Source organism: Hoplias malabaricus, chromosome X1, assembly GCF_029633855.1.
Source record: "Hoplias malabaricus isolate fHopMal1 chromosome X1, fHopMal1.hap1, whole genome shotgun sequence".
Lineage (NCBI taxonomy): Eukaryota > Metazoa > Chordata > Actinopteri > Characiformes > Erythrinidae > Hoplias > Hoplias malabaricus.
Genome location: NC_089818.1, coordinates 2,537,282 through 2,560,013, shown reverse-complemented (window position 1 = coordinate 2,560,013; position 22,732 = coordinate 2,537,282). Strand labels below are relative to the sequence as shown.

The following is a 22,732-nucleotide window of genomic DNA, read 5'->3' as shown; positions in this document are numbered from 1 at the left end:
CCTGTCGCTGTCGATAATATATAATTTTTATTTATATACACACAAACACACATATGGAGGGGGAGAGCAATAACACCTTAGCAAGCACATGTTAGTGGGTAACATGTAAGCTAGCATTGGGTTCAAAACAGGCAAAGGGTCCTGATGGGTTGGCACAGGCTATTAGTGGGACTCCAAACCTATATTTGATGTGTGCACAGCAGAGTAACATTCTGTTTGGGGCCCATGTGGGAAGTTTTAAGGGGAGCTGTTGTGATTTCAGGTGTGCTGCCATATTAGCCCTATGTTTAATATTGGTCTTTTCAGTGACACTTGAGGGGATCCACATGTGGGGCCAGCATTTATTCTGTGGACAAAACCCGCTGGTAATTATCTGGGATTCTTATATTGGCCCCATATATGTATTATGTCTTTGGCAGTCCTAGTGGCTCGGGATAATCTATCCAAAGATGTAAGGTTTAAAAAATATACCTGTAACCCAGATTGAACTTTTATTGCATTCAGTGAAATTATAGTAGAATAGTATAGAAGACATAAGTATTTAAATTTACACAGTGCCACTCATTTATTTCAGAAAATCTTAACTGCCTGCATATTTCAACCTACAATTTTTAGCATGTCTCTTTATATTCTTATTTTACAAATAATAAGGACCTGTCTTGAACAAAAAAAAAGTACTACTTATGGGCTTGCAAAATCAGAAATATGAAAGAATCAAAATACATATAGAGATTAGAACACCCTTTTCTATGAATACAGCAAAAAGTGTTTATATATATATATATATATATATGGGAGAGAGGGAGAACTGATACCATGGATGTGTTCGAAATAGCCCACTATTTGTCTCCCTGAATGTAGTACACAGGGAACTTTTTGGGACACACCCAATAAAGCAGGTACTGACACATATGTGCGCCACTAGATGCAGCTCAAATTTAAAGTTGGGGCCAATTATAAACAGACTGGGTATTTCACACTTCTTGACTGTTTTTGTTGATTTTTACAGAGAATGGAGAAAAATGTCACACACCACATGACCACAAACTCCCCAACCAAACGTGCAACTCGCATTTCCTTAGAGACGCAGATAAATATGGATGTACAACTTGCCGTGTTGTTGTTTGCGCTGCTATATGTGCAGATCCACAAAGAAAAAAAAGACACGTGAAAATGTCTTTGGGTTCAGGATGGGAAAAATAGCACATAGTTGTGGCTACGCTCCACCTTATATGGTCCAGAAACAGCGCTAGCCGTAGCACGAGCCAGTGTTGCACCATTTAAGGTGGAATGAAAAATTAGAATGCAGTTGGAATAAAGGCTGTAACAGCGTGTTGTGTGGCACAATGTTTTCCTACAGGTAATTCTCCTTATTTGGGGACATGTGCATCCAGCACTATGTAATATATTGCAATTTTTATTATAGTGTTATAGTTTAATCCGGCCTCCATTGTAGAGGTCCACAGCATGCACCTGTGTTTACTTTTCTATTTGAGTTGGTGGATAGTTTACACTTTGCAACTATGTTGAAATTCGGGTAAAAAAAATAAAATAAATCAAACGGTTGATATCCTGTGACTGGTCGCAAAATTTTGATGCAAAAATATTTCAAATCAGGCTAAAAGTCGTGTAGTGTAACCCCAGTTTAAGGCATGCCAAAGAATACAGACTTAATTCAAGCAACCACAAAGAAGCACCCTAACAGAGGTCAGCAGCAGTCCTTAAAGTGCATTTCACAGTCGTGACAAATGTCCTCATGACAGTGTAAAAAGCTGTTCAGTCCGGCGAGGCTATTTCTTCCAACTTGTACTTTTTACTGCATTGTGGAAATATTTATTTTTTCATGGCATTGAAACTTAAACTTTTTGAATGTACAGTTAATAAAGAAGTCAGTGTTGTTCATTGAAGCTTATTATGCCTTTTTAGCAATACAGAACACTGACTTAACAAAATAAAATCTGTAAGTATAGCAATATAAATATCTGGATTTATAGGCATCTATCTAGTAGTTAAGATTAGGATTGAAAAGGAGTGGAACATTTCTGATAAATTACCAGCAAATTACTGGTTACTTTCCACAGGGACTTTAGCTCAGGATCTTTGGAAATATTCCAAAATGTAAATTTTCCCTGGGAATTTATTGGATTTAATAGGAAATACTGGATAATATAACGTAACTATATCATTTGTTATCATCAATGCACCTTTTTTTGTCAACAGCAGACATGAAGTCATAACACTACAAATTAGAGGGGAAAGTTTGTGAACAAACTTTGAATTTGGCTTGTCACATATTGCTAGCATTGTTGCAATTTTAGCTTATATGCTGCTTATTATCTGTGAGGTTAAGTTTATAGAACAATCTATCCAATGCTACCTTTAAAATGCAACCAGCTTTAAAAGACTGTCAGTATACTTTGACTGCCACCTTACAAAAAATTCCACATTATAAAATGCCCATTTTATTTTAGACGTCCACTTCAAATAAACCTTAAAACTATAAAAAGACTGCCAATACATTTTAACACCACATTTTTAAAATTCCACCTTAAAATATTCCACTTTAAAAAGCTGTTATTTTATTTAGACATCTACATTTAAAGGAGCAATCTGTAGGATTTTTACTGTACTTAGTCATAAAATGTCCAGGGTGTGTGATCATAGGTTAAGGAAACAGTCAAAGCTAAAACACTGCTGCCTCTCACAGCATTGCCAAAGCAGTATATTCTCCTTGAGAAGTGACCAGTCCGGAGCAGAGCTCATATGATCCCATGCTCTGAGGTCCTGCCTGTCATCCCATCCTCTGTCCAATCATTTTACAGTCCACCGTGTGGCCAGGTCTACAAACAGTGTCTCGCAGCCATTAAGATGGCCAAGTGAACATAGTTAATTTTATATTTTACCTGCCCCAAAAAGCCCCTCTGCCCTTCTAAAAATCTCTGTGACTAGAGACAGAGTAAAATGAGAGGAAATATTGGCCTTGTGTTTGAAGGCAGACAAGTAGCAACACTACAGAACAGAGCCAGAGCTGTCTAATTTCCTCCTGAACAGGTAACAGCAAATCATTTCTGAAAAAATACAGAAGTACAGATGCCTATGTGTAGATTAAAAGGTGTAAACTTCATAGATTGTGTGTTTTATATAAAGTCAGGCATAGTGATGTTTGAAAGGTAAAGGACTGTGTTTTGTGTTTTAAACGAAGAAGGTGAATTGAAAAGTGTAAATACCTTTGGTTGGTTGTTTTAAAGAAATTGAGGTAGATACATGTTTCTCCATGGTATGTGTGAGTGTTTTAAACAAATTAAGGAGCAAGCAAATATAAGCATTTCACTGGTAGGTAGAGGGCAGCACGGTGGCGCAGCAGGTAGTGTCGCAGTCACACAGCTCCAGGGGCCTGGAGGGCTCAAGACCTGCTCTGGGTGACTGTCTGTGAGGAGTTTGGTGTGTTCTCCCAGCAGTGTTTCCTCCGGGTGCTCTGGTTTCCTCCCATGGTCCAAAAACACATGTTGGTAGGTGGATTGGCGACTCAAATGTGTGTGTATGTGTTTGCGTGTGTTGCCCTGTGGAGGACTGGTGCCCCCTCCAGGGTGTGTTCCTGCTGCCCACTGGCGCCCAGTGATTTCAGCTAGGTTCTGGACCCACCCGAATGAATATTCAATTTGAAGCTGGACAAAAACGCTAATGATATTCTTAAATGGAACCATTTAAGGTGGAAGTAAATGCTTGAAAACGAAAATTGTGAATAATTGGTTAAATAATACAACTTGTTTGTATGTTTTAAATACAAACCGGATTCCAAAAAAGTTGAGGTGTAGGTGCCAACATCTAATATTTTATTCAGAATAGAACTCAAATCACAGATCAAAAATTTAAACTGAGAGAATGTATCATTTTAAGGGAAAAAATATGTTGTTTCAAAATTTCATGGTGTCAACAAATCCCCAAAAAGTTGGTACAAGGCCATTTTTTTTTTACAACTGTGTGGCACCCCCCCCTTCTTCTTACAACACTCAACAGACGTCTGGGGACAAAGGAGACCAGTTTCCCAAGTTTAGAAATAGGAATGCTCTCCCATTCATGTCTAATACAGGTCTCTAACTGTTCAATCGTCTTGGGCCTTCTTTGTCGCACCTTCCTCTTTATGATGCGCCAAATGTTCTCTATAGGTGAAAGATCTGGACTGCAGACGGACCATTTCAGTACCCGGATCCTTCTCCTACGTAGCCATGATGTTGTGATTGCTGCAGAATGTGGTCTGGCATTATCTTGATGAAAAATGCAGGGTCTTCCCTGAAAGAGATGACGTCTAGATGGGAGCATATATTGTTGTTGAACCTGAACATAGTTTTCTGCATTAATGGTGCCTTTCCAGATATGCAAGCTGCCCATGCCACAAGCACTCATGCAACCCCATACCAGTAGTGATGCAGGCTTCTGAACGGAGCGTTGATAACAACTTGGGTTATCCTTGTCCTCTCTGGTCCCCACATTAAATAAATGACCACTTCAAATAACTCTTAAAACCTTAAAAACACTGCTAAGGTATTGTGAACACCATTTAAAAAAAACAATCTATTTTAAGTAAGTGACCATTTCTCATTAAAAAATCAGCCATTTTGTTTAGGCTTCCACCTTAAGTGACCACTTCTTAAACTAGGTGGCATTAAAATTAATACCACATTAAAAGTCTCCTGTTATGTTTCGCTGCCCACTTTTTAAAAATTCCACATTAAACAAATCAGCTATTTTAATTAGGCTTCCACCTTAATTAAGTGCCCACATCATTGAAATGGTCACATTAAAATAAATACCACCTTAAAAAGTCTTTTATTATACACTGCTCAAAAAAATAAAAGGAACACTTAAACAACACAATGTAACTCCAAGTCAATCACACTTCTGTGAAATCAACCTGTCCAGTTAGGAACTGTGCAGAGTTACTGCCATTTGTCAGAAAACACCAAGATTGGCAGATTTGCCACTGGCACCCTGCGTTCTTCATGGATAAGAGCAGGTTCACACTGAGCACGTGACAGAGTCTGGAGATGCTGTGAAGAACATTCTGCTGCCTGCAACATCTTCCAGCGTGACTGGTTAGGAAATGGGTCAGTAATGGTGTAGGGAGGTAATTCTTTGGAGGAGCGCACAGCCATCCATGTGCCAGAGATACCCTGACTGCCATTAGGTACTGGGATGAGATTCTCAGACCCATTGTGAGACTTGAAGATAAAAATGTTCTTTTGGACCGTTCTCAAAGTAATTCAAATTTAGAAAATATCAAAAAGGTCCAAAATACACCCTCCCTCTTCGGGGAGGCGTGTTCGTTACGGAAGAGTCGCAGACACTAGTCGAGTGAAGTTCAAAGCAAATCAAAATATTTATTTAACAATACTGGATCCAGGAGAACAATACATGAAAACAATTTAATACCCCTTCCAAGTAAAGCTCTGACCTCTTCAAGTTCTGACTCCGACAGTTATACCCCATATGACGTATACCCTGCTGGTGAGGCGTTTTCTGGCTGATTAGCGTATATTAATATGCATAATTTCACTTGTTAGTACTCAGCTCTTCACGTGCAAGATTCAAGTGCATGCTGTGACCCCGAAGACATTCATTATGGCCAGGCTGACAATGGGCCTTTCTTCCCAAGACTCCTCTCCCGTGTGACCAAAATTTAGGGAGTCATAAATGCACTTTCAAAGTCAACAACATGCCCCTACACTTCAGCCCTCCTGAGCCAACACTATGATTGATGTCAGTGTGCTAAAAGCCTGGAGTGCACATCTGTTCAAGGTTAGACGTTTAAGAATCCATCCATTATCCACCACTTGTCCGGGTCGCGGGGGAAGCAGTCAGAGCAAAGAAACCCAGACCTCCCTCTCCCCAGCCACCGACTCTAGCTCCTCCGGGGGTATACCGAGGCGTTCCCAGGCCAGTCGAGACATATAGTCTCTCCAGCGTGTTCTTGGTCTGCCCCGGGGCCTCCTCCCCGTTGGACATGCCCGGAACACCTCTCCAGGAAGGCGTCCAGGAGGCATCCGAACCAGATGCCCGAACCACCTCAACTGGCTCCTCTCGACGTGGAGGAGCAGCGGCTCCACTCCGAGTCTCTCCCAGATGTCCGAGCTCCTAACCCTGTCTCTAAGGGAGAGTCCAGACATCCTGCGGAGTAAACTCATTTCAGCCGCTTGTACCCGCGATCTCATTCTTTCGGTCACTACCCAAAGCTCGTGACCATAGGTGAGGGTTGGGACGTAGATTGAACGGTAAATCGAGAGCTTTGCTTTTTTGCTCATCTCTCTCTTCACCACAACGGACCGGTACAGAGCCCGCATTACTGCTGACGCTGCACCAATCTGCCTATCAATCTCACGCTCCATCTTTCCCTCACTCGTGAACAAGACCCCGATGTATTTAAACTCCTCCACTTGAGGCAGGATCTCACTTCCAACCTGGAGAGAGCACTCCACCCTTTTCCGGCTGAGTACCATGGACTCGGACTTGGAGGTGCTGATCCTCATCCCTACCGCTTCACACTCGGCTGCAAACTGGTCCAGCAAGAGCTGGAGGTCCCAGCTCGATGAAGCCAACAAGACCACATCATCTGCAAAAAGCAGACATGGAATCCTGAGGCCACCAAACCGGACACCCTCCGCCACTTGGCTACGCCGAGAAATTCTGTCCATAAAAATTGTGAACAGAACCGGTGACAACGGGCAGCCCTGACGGAGTCCAACTCCGACTGGAAACCAGTCGGACTTACTGCCAGCCATACGAACCAGACTCCTGCTCTGTTTGTACAGGGACTGGATAGCTCGTAACAAAGAGCCCAGTACCCCATACTCCCTGAGCACCCCCCACAGAATACCCCGAGGGCCACGGTCGAATGCCTTCTCCAGATCCACAAAACACATGTAGACTGGTTGAGCAAACTCCCATGCACCCTCCAGGATCCTAGCGAGGGTAAAGAGCTGGTCCTGTGTTCCACGACCGGGGCGGAATCCGCATTGTTCCTCCTGGATCCGAGGTTCAACTATCAGTCGGACTCTCTTCTCCAGTACCCCCGCATAGACCTTACCGGGGAGGCTGAGGAGTGTGATCCCCCTATAGTTGGAACACACCCTCTGATCCCCCTTTTTGAAAAGGGAAACCACCACCCCAGTCTGCCAGTCCAGAGGCACTGCCCCCGATGTCCACGCGATGTTGCAAAGACGTGTCAACCAGGACAGCCCCACAACATCCAGAGCCTTGAGGAATCCGGGGTGAACCTCATCCACCCCCGGGGCCCTATAGCCAAGGAGTTTCCCTACCACCTTGGCCACTTCAGCCCCAGTGATAGACAAGCCCGCCCCCCCGGGGTCCCCAAGCTCTGCTTCCTCTGCGGAAGACGTGCTGGTGGGATTGAGAAGATCCTCGAAGTATTCCTTCCACCGTCTGGTGACGTCCCCAGTCGAGGTCAACAGTTCCCCACCCCCACCATATACAGTGTTGGTGGAAAACTGCTTTCCCCTCCTGAGTCGCCTGACGGTTTGCCAGAAACTTCTCGGAGCCGACCGAAAGTTGTTTTCCATGTTCTCACCGAACTCCTCCCACACCCGAGTTTTTGCCTCAGCGACTGCAGAGGCCGCGAGCCGCTTGGCTCCTCGGTACCTGTCGGCTGCCCGGAGTTCCGTGAGCCATCCAGGCTCGATAGGACTCTTTCTTCAGCTTGACAGCCCCCCTCACCCGGGGTGTCCACCACCGAGTGCGGGGATTGCCACCCCGACAGGCAGCGACAACCTTGCAGCCACAGCTCCGTTCAGCCGCCTCAACAATGGAGGTCCGGAACATGGCCCACTCGGACTCAGTGTCACCAGCCTCCCCCGGGATGCAGTCGAAGCTCTGCCGGATGTGGGAGTCGAAGATCTTTCTGACAGGTTCCTCTGCCAAATGTTCCCAGCAAACCCTCAGCACACGTTTGGGCCTGCCAGGTCTGTCCGGCATCCTCCCCCGCCATCTGATCCAACTCACCACAAGGTGGTGATCAGTTGACAGCTCAGCGCCTCTCTTCACCCGAGTGTCCAGAACATATGGCCGCAGGTCAGATGATACGACTATAAAGACGATCATCGAAATGCGGCCTAGGGTGTCCTGATGCCAGGTGTACTTGTGGACACCCTTATGTTCGAACATGGTGTTCGTAATGGACAAACTGTGACGAGCACAGAAATCCAATAACTGAACACCACTCGGGTTCAGATAAGCGGGGCCGTTCCTCCCAATCACGCCCCTCCAGGTCTCACTGTCATTACCCACGTGAGTGTTGAAGTCCCCCAGCAGAACAATGGAGTCCCCAGAATGAGTGTTCTCCAGCACTCCCTCTAGGGTCCCCAAGAAGGCATGGTACTCTGAATTGCTGTTTGGTGCATAAACACAAACAACAGTCAGAGCCCTTTCCCCAACCTGAAGGCGCAGGGAAATTACCCTCTCGTCCACTGGGGTAAACCCCAACGTACAGGCGCTAAGCCGGGGGCTATGAGAAAGTCCACACCTGCCTTACGCCTCTCACCTTGGGCAACTCCAGAGTGAAAGAGCATCCAGCCCCTCTCAAGGAGATTGGTTCCAGAGCCCATACTGTGTGTCGAGGTGAGCCCAACTATGTCTAGCCGGTACCTCTCAACCTCGCGCACCAGCTCAGGCTCTTTTCCCACCAGAGAGGTTACGTTCCATGTTCCAAAAGCCAGTTTCAGTAATCGAGGATCAGAACGCCAGGGCCCCAGACCCCGACCGCCACCCGATCCACAATGCACCAGACCCGGATTACTACCTCTCCCACAGGTGGTGGGCCCATGGGAGAGTGGACCCATGTATCTCCTTCGGGCTAAGCCCGGCCAGACCCCATAGGTGAAAGTCCGGCCACCAGGCGCTCGCCAAGTAGCCTCTCCCCCAGGCCTGGCTCCAGGGTGAGGCCCCGGTAACCCTGCTCCGGGCAAGGGAGGCTGTGTCTACGTTTTTCTCTTTTTCATCCATGTCTTTATGGATCACTCTTTGTCTGGCCCATCACCTAGGACCAATTTGCCTTGGGAGACCCTACCAGGGGCTATTGCCCCCGACAACATAACTCCTAGGCTCACGCAGGCACGCAAACCCCTCCACCACGTTAAGGTGGTGATCCAAGGAGGAGCGTTTAAGAATGTGTAAATATCACGTGAGTTATCATGCCATATAGTTAGTCGTGCAGGATCAAAAAATGTTTAACTACATGTGTAAATGCTGGTTAGTCATTCATATAAATGCATATAAGCTACAAGATTTCACACAATGAGTATGTAGTTATAAATACTAATTTTAACTAATCATCATTTAAGGATATTTGTCCACAAACACAAAGTAATAAAATTGTTTCCCACGACAGACTATATGCTAGTGTAGTGTGCCCTGGGTTCCTTCTGATGCATGACAATGCTAGACCTAATGTGGCTATGTGTGATGCTCATGTCTGTTCCCCAGACCTGAATCCAATTGAGCACATCTGGGACTTAATGTCCCGTTCCATCCACCAAGGCCACATTGCACCACAGACTGTCCAGGAGTTCACTGATGCTTTAGTTTAGGTCTGGGAGAAGATCCCTCATGAGAACATCCGCTGCCTCATCAAGAGCATGTCCAGGCGTTGCATGAAGGTCATACAGGCATGTCGAGGCCACACACTACTGAGCCTCATTTGAACTTCTCTTGAGGAATTTTCACTGAAGTTAGATGAACCTGTAATTTGATTTTCCACTTTTATTTTTTAGTATTATTCCAAATTCAGACCTCCATGGCATAATAATTTTGATTTGATTTACACTATGCAATGAATAAAGGAACTGGAATATTTCATTCATTGAGATCTAGATCTGTTATCACTTCGCATAATTTAAAAATGTATTTATTTTGTCTGCCATATTTAAAAAAAACATTTTCTCCTTTTTAAAAGCTGTCATTTAAATAAACTCCCACATTAAATAAATGACCACTTCAAATAATCCTTAGAAATCTTAAAAAGATAAATAATAAAATCAAATAAAATCCATATTAAGAAAAACCCTTCACCTTAAGTGACTACCACATTGAAGTAGACACATTTTGCAGGCCACGTTTGTAATATTCCTGCTTCCATCTTAAGCAAATGACCACTTAATAGAAACAGTCACATTAAAATAAATACCACATTAAAAAGACTCCAATTATATTTTATTTAGGCTTACACCTTAAGTGACCACTTCATAGAAACAGTCAAATAATTACACGCTGGGAATCGATTTGGTGTAAAGAAATTTGCAGTTTGAGCAAGAATTGATCGTGTCATGACGAGTTAATCACAGAAAATATTGCAGAAACTTTCCCTACTGCAGAACAAAAATTCATAATTCAAAAACCGCATTCTTAAAGGATCTCACATTTACAGGTGTTGGAAGGGGAAATTTCTGTACCATTTTAAATTTTACATGACGCCTCTAGGTGAAAGTATAAGGAAGTTATGGGGAAATGTTTGGCTGAAAAGTGGAAAAAGGCTTCCTGTGCAGAGGAGCTAGAGTGCGATGACATCATGAAAATCACTGTGATGGGTCCCAGAGTGCCCAGAGTGCCCAACAGTGTGAAATCTAGTAGCCATAGCTTTCAAATGGACAGAGTTAGAGCAGGTTGAAATTTTGCCCGGTGCATTCCTATGGGAAAAATTCCCATAGTTGGAATAGGATCTATTATTGTGTGAATTTTCATGCCGATAGCATGAAATTCCTAGGAGAAGTAGCGTTGACAAACTGCAAAGAGAATAGTAAGAACATTATGAAAAACAATAATTATCTTTGACAAACCAAATGGATAAGAATAAGGACTAGAGGGTGAAACCTTTTGTGAATTTGGCTTGTCAGGTATTGCTAGCATCGTTGCAATATTAGCTAATATGCTTCTTAATAGCTATGACCTTATATTTATAGATTTATCCAATACCACCTTTTAAAATACCACCTTATTAAAAAGCCTGCCAATATACTTTGACTGACATGTTACTAAAAATTCCACATTAAAATATGCCCATTTTATTTAGACTTGCACATCAAATGAAGTCTAAAAAATGGGGCAACCATGGCCTAATGGTTAGAGGACGGGGCTTGGTGCTGGTCCGATCCCCAAGAATGGCAGGGACATCCATGGCTGAAGTGCCCTTGAGCAAGGAACTGAACCCCCAAACGCTCCCTGGGTGCCAGGGATGGATGCACAGCCCCTAGTGCACTGTGTGTTTGTGTGTGTGTGTGTTCACTGCTACAGATGGGTTAAATGCGGAAGACACGTTTCGTTGTACATTGTACAATGACAAAAAATTGCGCATACAAAAAATTTGACCAGCCAAATTAATAAGAATAAAAAAGATTTCGAAGAACAGTAATTTGGTTTTGACAAACCAAATTAGTAATAAGTGACGTGATATCATAATTGATGCACGTGGCATTCTTCTTTTACATAACATTACATAACACTACAGCAAACGGTGTTCCAAATGTTAAATAAATAAGTACTCATTCTGGTTACAGAAACCCGTTGAGGCAAAAAATATAGGTAGCTAGCCTTGGTAAACTAGTCTTTTAAATGAAATTGCTCATTAAGCTTTTCTGATTTACCAGATAGCAAGGAACTGTGCAATTACAAATAAACAACTTAAGATTTAACCACAGAATATTTTTGCTAGACAAATCTAAATCTAGATTTTTTTAATCGTCAAATTAGCCAACTCTTGCAGATATAACAGCTGAGCACAGTGGAGGTATACGTTCTACAATGGATTTCAGGTATTTCAAAAAGTTCTTCCTAACATTGTTGCAGAAGTTCACACATGTTGCTTTGCTTTCACCCTTCTGTCCGGTTCACCCCAAACATGCTTAGTGTGGAGTCTGGAGACTTGGCAGGCCATTCCATTCTTTGAAATGTACTGTCTTGTTCTTGTCTTCTTAGGTAGGTCTGACACAGCACAGTATATGATATAACCCTGTGCAAGTTGCCAAATCTGAATAACAGCCTCTGACAATCACTCTTCGTTTTACAGTTGGTGGCACACATTGAACAAACATTCTTTCACTTACTCTATGGCTTACAGAAACCCTGCTTGATGTACTGAATACCCCCACCCCCAATCTTAGGTGTGGCTTTCTCAATGCTATTCCACCTGTTATACTTGGAGAATCAGAATTTCCTCCAGTTTTCAAATGTCTCTTGACAAATTGGCTTGCTTTAATTACCTTTTCCTTGCCATTATGATGGCAATGTGCTATGTCATGCAGTGCAATACTGTCCTAATCCTTTCTTTTCCAACACTGCTTAAATAGAATTAGAGAGTCTGTAAGTAATCAGCAAAATTTGGGACACCTGTTTGTATATTCTATAACCTCACTAATGTTCCTTTGCACCATTCAGGTTATTGACTACGCTACAACTCTGTAGATGTCAGTAATTTGTAAATATTAATGTTTTCTTGATTTGTTGATTTGTCTGTGTGTATTGTCAGCAGTAACAAGTGATTAATCTGGAAACTTGTTTAAATGTTTAATTTTTTTTAAAAAGCAAATCATTTTATCAAATTTGGCTATAACTTCCTCCCATAATTCCCTAGTTTTACAGAAGCTAGTGGTGTATTAACAGTGTTATCTAGTAAACAAGCCCTTGCTGGTGTTGAAGTCAGAAGGTAGATAATATTTATGCTGAAATGCGGATTGAATTTATATCTTTATCTCTCTCTCTCTCTCTCGCTTGCTCAAATGAAACAGTTGCTGTGGCTTAGGGGTATGCGATATAATATCGTTCATGATAATACTGGTATGTTTTTTTTTAATTCTCTAAGACTTTTGCCATATTGCGATTTTGTGACGTAAGTGCAAGCTTCTAACGCAGGCTTGTGACTTGAGCTCAAGCTACAGCTGGGGGATATATCGCAACTATGCATACATTCCATAGTATATTCTACATGACTTAGATAATGACCATATTCGTTATATCGAGTATGCAGAGGATTCGCAGGTTACCATCTGATTACATTTAAAACACAAATGTGCACATATGTCCCGTTCAGCTGTTTTTCTCACTTGCGTGCACCCACCTATGAATGCGCGTGCTTACACACGGACACACGCACACCACTCTGTCCTGCCATTGTTTGTGTAAGCTGCTGGAGCAGTTCTCAGCACATATATCACGCACACACATGTCTACCTCTCTGATAACAGTGAGTAAGTCAACAAAGGAAGATTTATTTCCAAATAATAGCACTGTTAAGACTATTAATTGTTTGACACACTGCTCTCCCTGAGCCAGAGGGAGGGGCAGATTCTCCACTGCTCCCAAAGAGAGAATGCGCTTCTCATTGATCATCAATTTGTTTTAGCCATTCATCATTCAGAACTGTCCATCATTTAGAGCTTTACAGCCAGTGGTGTCACAGTCCTGCCTACAGGGTTGGTTTTTTGGTGTTGAGCAAAAATGTCCAGAGCTTAATACAAGATATTCAGTGTCAAGCACATACACAGGGCTGGGTTTACTTAGTGTGCACTGTGTAACAGTACCATCTAGGAAATGTATCAGATCAGGATTCAGTATGGGCAGATACTCAACATAAAAAAAAAAAATAAAAAAAAAAAACTATCAAAAAAAGTATCTGGCCATCACTATTTCTTAGATTTACAGTTAGATAATGCAGCATGTTCTTTTTGGTGTTAAAAATAAACAGTAATACTTTGACATTATATTTTGTTATGGTTTTCATAATATCGTATTGTATCTTACCATTCAGTGTGTGTGTGTGTTTGTGTGTTGCCCTGTGAAGGACTGGCGCCCCCTCCAGGGTGTATTCCTGCCTTGCACCCAATGATACCCATCTGGAGGTCTGGACCCACCGGCGACCCTGAACTGGACAAATGGTTACAGATAATGAATGAATGAATCTCACCAATCATTTTAGGCATATTGAGATATGAGTGTTTTGGTCATATCAACCAGCCCTAATTTGTTATTTGGCAAAAAAAAATATTTTTAAATTAATTTAAGAAGTTTTTATTTTATAAAAATTGTGAATGTATATCATAATCTCAAAAATATCCCAATATATTGCAATATTAATTGAAGGCTGTATCGCTCACCCCTACTGTGGCTTAATCCACCCATTTATCTCTTACACAGTTGCTGAAACTGGAATAGGGAGATGTTTCATTGTCAGATTTCTGAGCGGTGCACTGAAGTTTTTTCAATTAAAACATGTTTGCGCTTTGGCATGCTTGATATTTCCACTCTCCCTGGAACTTTTACCCATCAGATTCATCATCATCATCTTTTTCGCTTGTCCATTTCAGGGTCATGGTGGCAACAGGGCGAACAAAGAAGCCCAGACACCTCTGTCCCTCGCAACATCCACCAACTCCTCCTGGGGGATCCCCAGGCATTCCAAGGCCAGCCGGGAGATATAATCCCTCCAGCGTCCTGGGTCTACTCCGGGGCCTCCTTCCAGTTGGACTTGCCTGGTATACCTCCAGTGGGAGGCATCCAGGAGGCATCCTCATCAGAAAGCCGAACCACCTCAACCGATTCCTCTGAACGCAAAGGAGCAGCGGCTCTACTCCGAGCTCCTCTCTAGTCACTGAGCTCCTCACCCAATCATGGAGAGTATGCCCAGCAACCCGTCGGAGAAAACTCATTTCAGCCGTCTGTGTCCACAATCTTGTTCTTTCAGTCATTACCCAGAGGTCATGACCATGGCTGATGACCTATGATGACTCTCTTCACCACAATTGTCCGGTACAGTGACCACATTGCTGCAGATACTGCACCTAACCTACGGTCAACCTCACGATCCCTCTTTCCTTTACTCATGAACAAGATCCTGAGATACTTGAACTGCTTCACTTGGGGTGGGTTCTCACTCCTAACTGAAGAGAGCATGCCATCTGTTTCGGGGAGATAGCCATGGCCTCAGGAGGTGCTGATCTGCATACTAACCGCTTCACACTTGGCTGCAAACTGCTCAAGTGAACACAAGAAGCCTCCATGCAAAGAAGGCAGAAGAACAACATTGTCTGCGAAAAAGCAGAGATGCCACCTCCCGAGCCCCTCGATGGAAGCCTTCTTGTCCTAGGCTATGCCATGCCACCCTGTCCATGAATATCAGGAACAGGAGTGGAGATAAGGCACAGCCCTGACAGAGTCCAATGCCCACACTAAACAAGCTTGAATTACTGCCAAGGATGCAAACACAACTCAAACAAACAAGGACCGTACGGCTTGCCGTAGCGACCCTGGCACCCCATACTCCCGGAGCACCTCCCACAGAATCTGAAAAGTATGTGAAAAAATAAAGAGTTGGTCCATAGTTCCATGGCCTGGACAAAATCCACATTGTTCCTAGGTCCAAATCCTAGGTTTGACTGTTGGACGGATTCTCCTTTCCAGCACCTTGGCATAGACTTTCCCAGGGAGGCTGAGAAGTGTAATGCCACGATAATTGGCACATTTTCTCCAGTCCCCTTTTTAAAAATAGGAACCACCACCCCTGTTTGCCAATCCAAAGGCATTGTTCCCGAGGTCCATTCAATATTATATAGGCGTGTCATCCAAGACAGCCCCACAGTATCAAGTACCTTCAGTATCTCTGGGTGAATCTCATCCACTCCTGGAGCTTTGCCACTGTGAAGTTTATTCACCACCTCAGTGACTTCAGCCAAGGAAATGAAATCCGACACCCCAGACACTTCTGGCCCTACCTCCTGCACAGGAGGCATGTCTCTCGGGTTAAGGAGTTCCTCATAGTGCTCCTTCCAATGCCCAACAATAGGCTCATTCGAGTTCCGAGTCAATGCATGGGATCCTCTCTAGCACTCCACTTACTACCTCCAAGATGGCTGAATATTCTGAGCTGCTTTTTGGTGCATACTCGCACACAACAGTCAAAGTTTTCCTTTCTGCAAGCTGGAGCCTCATTGAGGAGACCCTCTTGTTTACTGGGACAAACTCCAGCTGTACAGCCGCCAGCTGGGGACTTGAGAGTACCCCCACACCCGCCCGGTGCCTCTCACCTCTGCAACTCCTGAGTAGGAAAGAGACCAACCCCTATCGAGAAGTTTGGTTCTAGAGCCCACACTGTGTGTAGAAGTGAGCCCAACTATATTTGACCCGCTCTGTGACTGATGGGCATTGAACCGCACCCCTACTCTGGATCTTGCGGGCGGTGAGCTCACATGATCCTCCCACGCTGCCATTTCAGGCTGAGCTCGGCCAGGTTATGTGGGCTGCCCGGCCACCAGACGCTCGCCGTCTGACACTACTCCCAGGCCTGTCTCCAGGGGTAGATCCCGGTAATCCTCTCCCGGGGAACTCATATGAACTCATATGGATGCTTCTTGGATCATGTTTGTCTGGATCTTCACTCCAGACCTGTTCGCCATGGGAGACCCTACTGGGAGCTAATAGCTCCTGACGACATATAGATAAAAGCATAGTTTTTACCCTATGGAATACTGCCACTGTGCTGTTGTACATTGGAGGTCCCAATCCTGTTTTAATATTGTGTAAATAAATGACAAATTGATCCAGAATTTGATGATTTGCAAATCCCACAGACTCATTTTATTCACAAAAAAAACAGAACACACCAGAAATATCTTCCATCAGATGTTGAAAGTAAGACATTTTACTTTTAAAAGAAACACATTTAGAACTAGCAACACATCTCAATTAAGACGGGGCCATGTCTACCATTGTGTAACATTTCCTCTTCTTTTAACAGTCTGTAAATCTCTAGGAAATGAGGACACCAGTTGAAGTTTTGGGGACGAATGTTGCCCCATTATTCCCCAATGTAGGACTGTAACTTCTTAACAGTGGTTAACACTGTCTTGCTGAAATACAACTACTGGCAAAAAATATCGAATCACTGCTCTGAAGGATGTTCTTTCAATTCTTTAAGAGCACATTAAAAAAAAATAAATCAAAAACTTTGCACCATTAGTTCTTTGTTGCACCACCTCTGGCTTAAATAACAGCTTGGATTTCCTAGGGGATGGACTTAACTAGTGACAAACAGTATTCTTCATCAATCCGGCTCATCTGTCTCTTATTGCTGATGCCAGATTAGCTTTGCAGGTTGGAGCCTTTTAGTTGATAATTTTCTTCAATTTCCACCAGAGAATTTAATTGGATTGAAATTATGTAATGGCTGCCATCTATTATGTAACAGATGTAATGGCTGCCATCTCTCATGTGCTTCTACATGACATGCAGGCCCATATCATCAATGACTGTGGAAATTTTCTTCAGGCAGTCATCTTCATGAATTTAATTGGACCGGGACCAAACAAATTTTCCAGCAACATCACCTTGCCCAATGCAGATTTACAATTCATTACTGAAGATCACTTTCATCCAGTCACCAAGAGTCCGTGGTTGCTTTTCTTTAGCCAACTGTAACATTGTTCTTTTCTGTTTAGGTTTTAATGATGGCTTTCATTTGGTGTTTCTGTATGTAAATCCCATTTCTTTTAGTTACAGATATTTACTCCAATTTCCGTCAAGTGGTTGTTCATTTTTGCTGTGCATTTTCTGTTTTCAAGACATTGCTTTAGTTTTCTGTCTTGATGCTTTGATGTCTTCTTTGGTCTATCAGTATGCTTCCCTTTTTACAATCTTCCCATTTTGTTTGTAGTTGATCCAGATTTTAGACACAGCTGACTGGCAAAAACCAACACCTTTTGCAACATTGTTTTGATTTAACTTCTTAATGATGCTTTATAATTCTCTCCTTTGTTTCAAGACATCTCTCATGTTGGAGCCATGATTTACATCAATCCAATTTGTTCAACAGCTCTCCAAGGTGTGAGCTTTTTTAAATGTTACTTGTGCTCCCCATAATGAGAGCCAGAAGATGAGCATCCATGATTAAAAGATTAATCCCTGAATCTTTTCATGATTTTACAGAGAGGCACTTGAGTTTGCCAGTTGAGTTCAAGTTGCTCTTAAGTCACATATACAATCTTTAGACTCAACATGTAACTCACCTGTAATGACTCTTGATTTGTCGTTGTCATCGTTGATGCCCACCACCATCATGTCGTCCGCACGAGTGTTGTTCTCCTCCACGTGTGCAAGGATCAGGTAAAGAGCAGAGAAAATGGCATCCTCAGTGGAGCAGTTTGGCTGCCAGTTTGGAGTGAGTGCAACAGGCCGTTAGAGATTTGGTGATGTGATATGAGGTTTTTTGGCACTGGAATGATGATGGCAGGTTTAAAACACAATGGGAATTTGGCTAGATTCAGTGAGGTGTTATAAATGTCAGAACATAATTTAGCTGGTCAGTTCATTCCCTGAGTACTCAGCCAGGTATTTTGTCATGGCCTGGGGCCGGCTGTGTATTGACTTTCCTCAGAGTCCTCTGATAGCCCGTATGCCGTGCCATGCCACATATCCTTGGTGTTGGGTAAGTCATGGAAAAAGTCCTGGATTTTATTTTTCCTGAGCACGCTTTGCGAGTTTGATGGCACAGTTTAAGTTAGCTGTCACAGCTTTTGAGTCTGAGAATGCATTAACAGCAGAGTTCTGTGCCTTAAGCAATTTGCGTACTTCATCAGTCATCCGTGGTTTTTGGTTGGCCTGGGTGGTGGTGATATTTGTGACGCTGACATCATCCATGCATTTGTTTGTGTAAACTGACGCAGTCATGGCATATTCGGCAGGGGCATATTTGCATGAATTAGCATAACAGGTTTGAAAAGCCAAGGTGTGGCTGCTTTGAATGCATCTTATATGTTGGTGTAGGTCAAATCTAGTGTGTTCATTCCTCTGGTAACACAATCTACATGCTGATGGAAGGTTAGAAGAACCGTCTTCTTATTGGTCTGGTTAAAATCCCCAGCAACAATTTAAAAAACCTTCAGGGTCGGCTGAATGCAACTCACTAATGGTCTGGTAGGGAACATTAACTGTCCATTTTCTCAGCTCTACTGACTATATAAGTGTACTTTGTTTTACAATTACTGTGTAATCCATCTGTTGCTCTGTATACTTTATTTGCTCACTTTGACCTTGTTCTTCAGTTGTCAAGACTTCCAGAGGACCACCACAGAGCAAGTATGATTCAGGTGGTGGATCATTCTCAGTGCTGCAGTAAAACATACATGGTGGTGTTGTGATGATATGACTGGATCAGGTACAGTAGTGCTGCTTGAGTTTTAAAACCCCTCAAGGCCACTGCTGGTCCAACAGTCCCATGGGCTGTGAACAGTGATCACTAAGAAGCAAGAGGATGACCAACACACACTGTGCAGCTACAGATGAGCTACTATGTCTGACTTTACATGTACACGGTGGGCCAAAAAGATAGGTGTGAGTGGACCCACGGTTTAAAAACTTGAGCAGCACTGCTGTTTGATCCACTCATACCATTTCAACAAACATTAACACACCACTACCATATTGTCACTGCAGTGCTAAGAATGATCCCTTATGCAAATCACACCTGCTCCGTGATGTTTCTATAAGGGTCTTGATCATTGAAGAACAAAGTGAAAGAGGGCAAAGTATGCAGAGCAACAGCTGAGCTAAAGTGCTCGTGTATGGGCAGTGAAGCTGGCAGAATGGAGAATAAGTGTAGAAACAAGAAGGTAATCAAACTATTATAACTGGTTGCTGTAGGCTTTCTCTGTGTTATATTATTTTGAGACTTGTGAACATCTGTGACATTTATGTACTTTAGATGGTGGGACATTCAATTTTATATTAGGGAGCACTGTAAGGAATTATTCCACAATTTTTAAATAGTTTTTCAGAGATTTAGTTGTGCCCATCCTTGCCTCTGACAGAGACTGCCTCTCTCAAATGCTTTTTTAAATGCCTAGTCATAAAATATGAGTTAATGGGAATGCATTTGCTATTTATTTACATTTGACAGCATCCTATTTTTTGGAATTATGATTGTGCTTAACCAAGTAACAAGCACAATCACATACACGGTCTTCCTGAATCTAACTGGCTATAAATATGATTTCTCATATTGCTGTTCAGAGAAAAACCTATCTTCAAAACAAATTTATATAGGAAGGAAAAATTGATAATGTTACGCGAGTGCCCTAAGGATCAATCCTTGGTCCTCTGCTTTTCATTGTCTGTTACCTCTTTGTCTTTATTTTCACAGCTGACACACACATCGATATTAGCACTAAAATTAACACTAAACTACTAACCATGCTCTGCTGTCCTGTATTCAAGATCTTTAAGGAACAAAACATAATATTTATGTCTTAAAATGACAGTTTCAGAATCTTTATGATGCCTCACTGACCTTACTTGGTGTTCCTTTTTAAAAGGTGAATGAGCATTAACTTTCTAACATTTAATACTGACAAAACTGAAGTTCTACTAACTAAATCCATAATTTGTAAATTTTTTGCCATGGTCAAATGATGCCCTCCCCATACATTAGGTCTGCTGATACTGGACTTATTTCCAGCCCCAAATTCAAACTGATCTCTGCTCTTTCAGTATCATGGCCTTGAAACTATGGAACACTAGGGCAACAACCTTGTAAGCGCCTCCCACGCATGCACCCCTTGGGAATCAAAGGTCAAGAAACATTTGGTGTTATGAAAATACACTGATATTTCATGAATTACGTGCTCTGTGTGGTGTTTGGATGCTTTGAGGAGCTTATACAATGGGCTGAGTGTAAAGTTGACTCATTGAGTGAATCAGTGCAAATTCAAACCAGCATGGGTTGCACATGCTCTGACCTTGTGTACACACAGCCGCAGGGAAACTCCGAGACAACACACAGCTTGCCTTAAACACTGGATTATACTTCAGAATGCGTGCTTATGAATCAAATCGGAGGAATAATGCATTAAACAAGTCACAGCAAGAACTTTGGAACCTTAAAGGATCTCTTATTATTGAGTGTTTTCTACAGTGGATTGATAGATCACTGGACATAGCAGAAAGCCATGCTCAAACATATCCGATGCTTTGATAAGAATCTGAACAAATAGCACGAAACTAATTGTGGGTGGAGGTGAGTGGACAACGTTGTCCACTGTAAAGCACTGTGGGAAACACTGCAACAAATAAAACCAAACCAGAGTTTGATTTAAACTAATATAAAAGTGCAGTTGTGAAAACAGTCTTACTTTTACCTCTCACGTGCGTGAACACACACACACCCCTACTTCTCCATGGTCCTGTGCTGATTAGTGTATTATGTGGTTCTGAACACACACTGCTAATGTAAATAAAATAAGCACACTGAGTCCAGCATTCTTGAAACGCTCAGTTTTGCTTGTAAACATGTCAACACTGAATACAGTACTGAAACATCTCCAACTTGGAGATCTCTGTGACATTAAAAGCTGCTGTTGTATGAACCAGAAGCAAAAATTCAGAATCACATTTGATATGTGATGTGTACATATCCTTATTGAATTCCAAGTTCTGGGATTTTAAAGATATGTCACTTTCAGATGGATGGATGTCTGTCTGTGAACTTTCGATAACCCAGTCTTTGTTGCACTTTGGTTATTTTAAAGCAAGTAGTTATCTAGGAGTGATTTTTGGAATCACTGTGTATCCCAATATCTAAATGTAAGAAGTTTGTTTATAGTGGTAATGGTTATGAGATTGCTTGGGATATTATCAAATTCCATTGTTGACAGGTATGCCTTGCAACCACCTGGGGTATGATATTAACCGTGTAGCAACACAATAGCACAACTAGCAACCATTTAATCTCACCTTAGCAAGCACTTAGTATACCACAACAACTGTCCAGCAACCACTTGGCAATACCACAACAACTTGGCAACACCTTAGCAACAATTCTAGTTGTTATGTACAGTATATTGCCAAAAATATTGTCTTTGCATGCATGTGAATTTGAGTCACATCCCCGTCTTAGTCCATAGGTTTTAACCCTCTGCAGTTGGTGTCCTCGTCAGCGGGTTAAATCAGAACTTGCACGTCTTGGTGAGTTTTTTTTCTATAAACATCATAAACATACCCACAGAAACCTTAAACAGTGAACTTTTCAAATATATGGAGGTTGACAAGAAATTTATATTTAGCTTGTTGTTATAGAAAGCAACAAGAGGCATGTCACTCTGAGACTCAGACCTCTAACCTTGATAGCCATTCATATGATAATAGAATGCTAATCCGGCCGCTCTTATTGGAGGATTGCGACCACAACACAATGTGTGGAAGTACCCATTTTAGTCATATATATATATATATATATATATATATATATATATATATATATATAAAACATAAGTGAAATATATTTGATTGTTTTTTTCGGAAGCATATTTGGTGCTGATTAGCTTTGACGCTACGCTAGTTTATTAGTATATTACACCAATAGAATTTGTGAAGCTGGCAATAAATCATTTGAAATTGTGCAGAGCCACAGAGCACAGCTGAAAAAAAAACATCTTGTAGGAAAGTTTGAATGGGGCCATTATCTTTGACAGCGGAGAGGGGATTTCTCATCTGTATTTTCACACCTGTCTCATGTATAGTCTGTGTGAGCCACAGGTATTGAGAAAAAGAATCACATCATATTTGTAGCAATATAGAAGTAAAACTACATAAAATATCAGAAAGTTGTGAACACCAGTATGTAGCCAACACTCATGTCTACAAAGTTTAATGCTCAAAAGAAGACATCATAAATATTCACAATGTGTTTTTT

General features: G+C 42.3%; 1 protein-coding gene across 4 annotated transcripts in view; it reads left to right on the top strand.

The window, feature by feature from the left end:
• LOC136675549 (chromodomain Y-like protein) overlaps positions 1 to 22,732 on the top strand; it is a 144,578-nt gene that overhangs the window by 880 nt on the left and 120,966 nt on the right. The window lies entirely within an intron of this gene.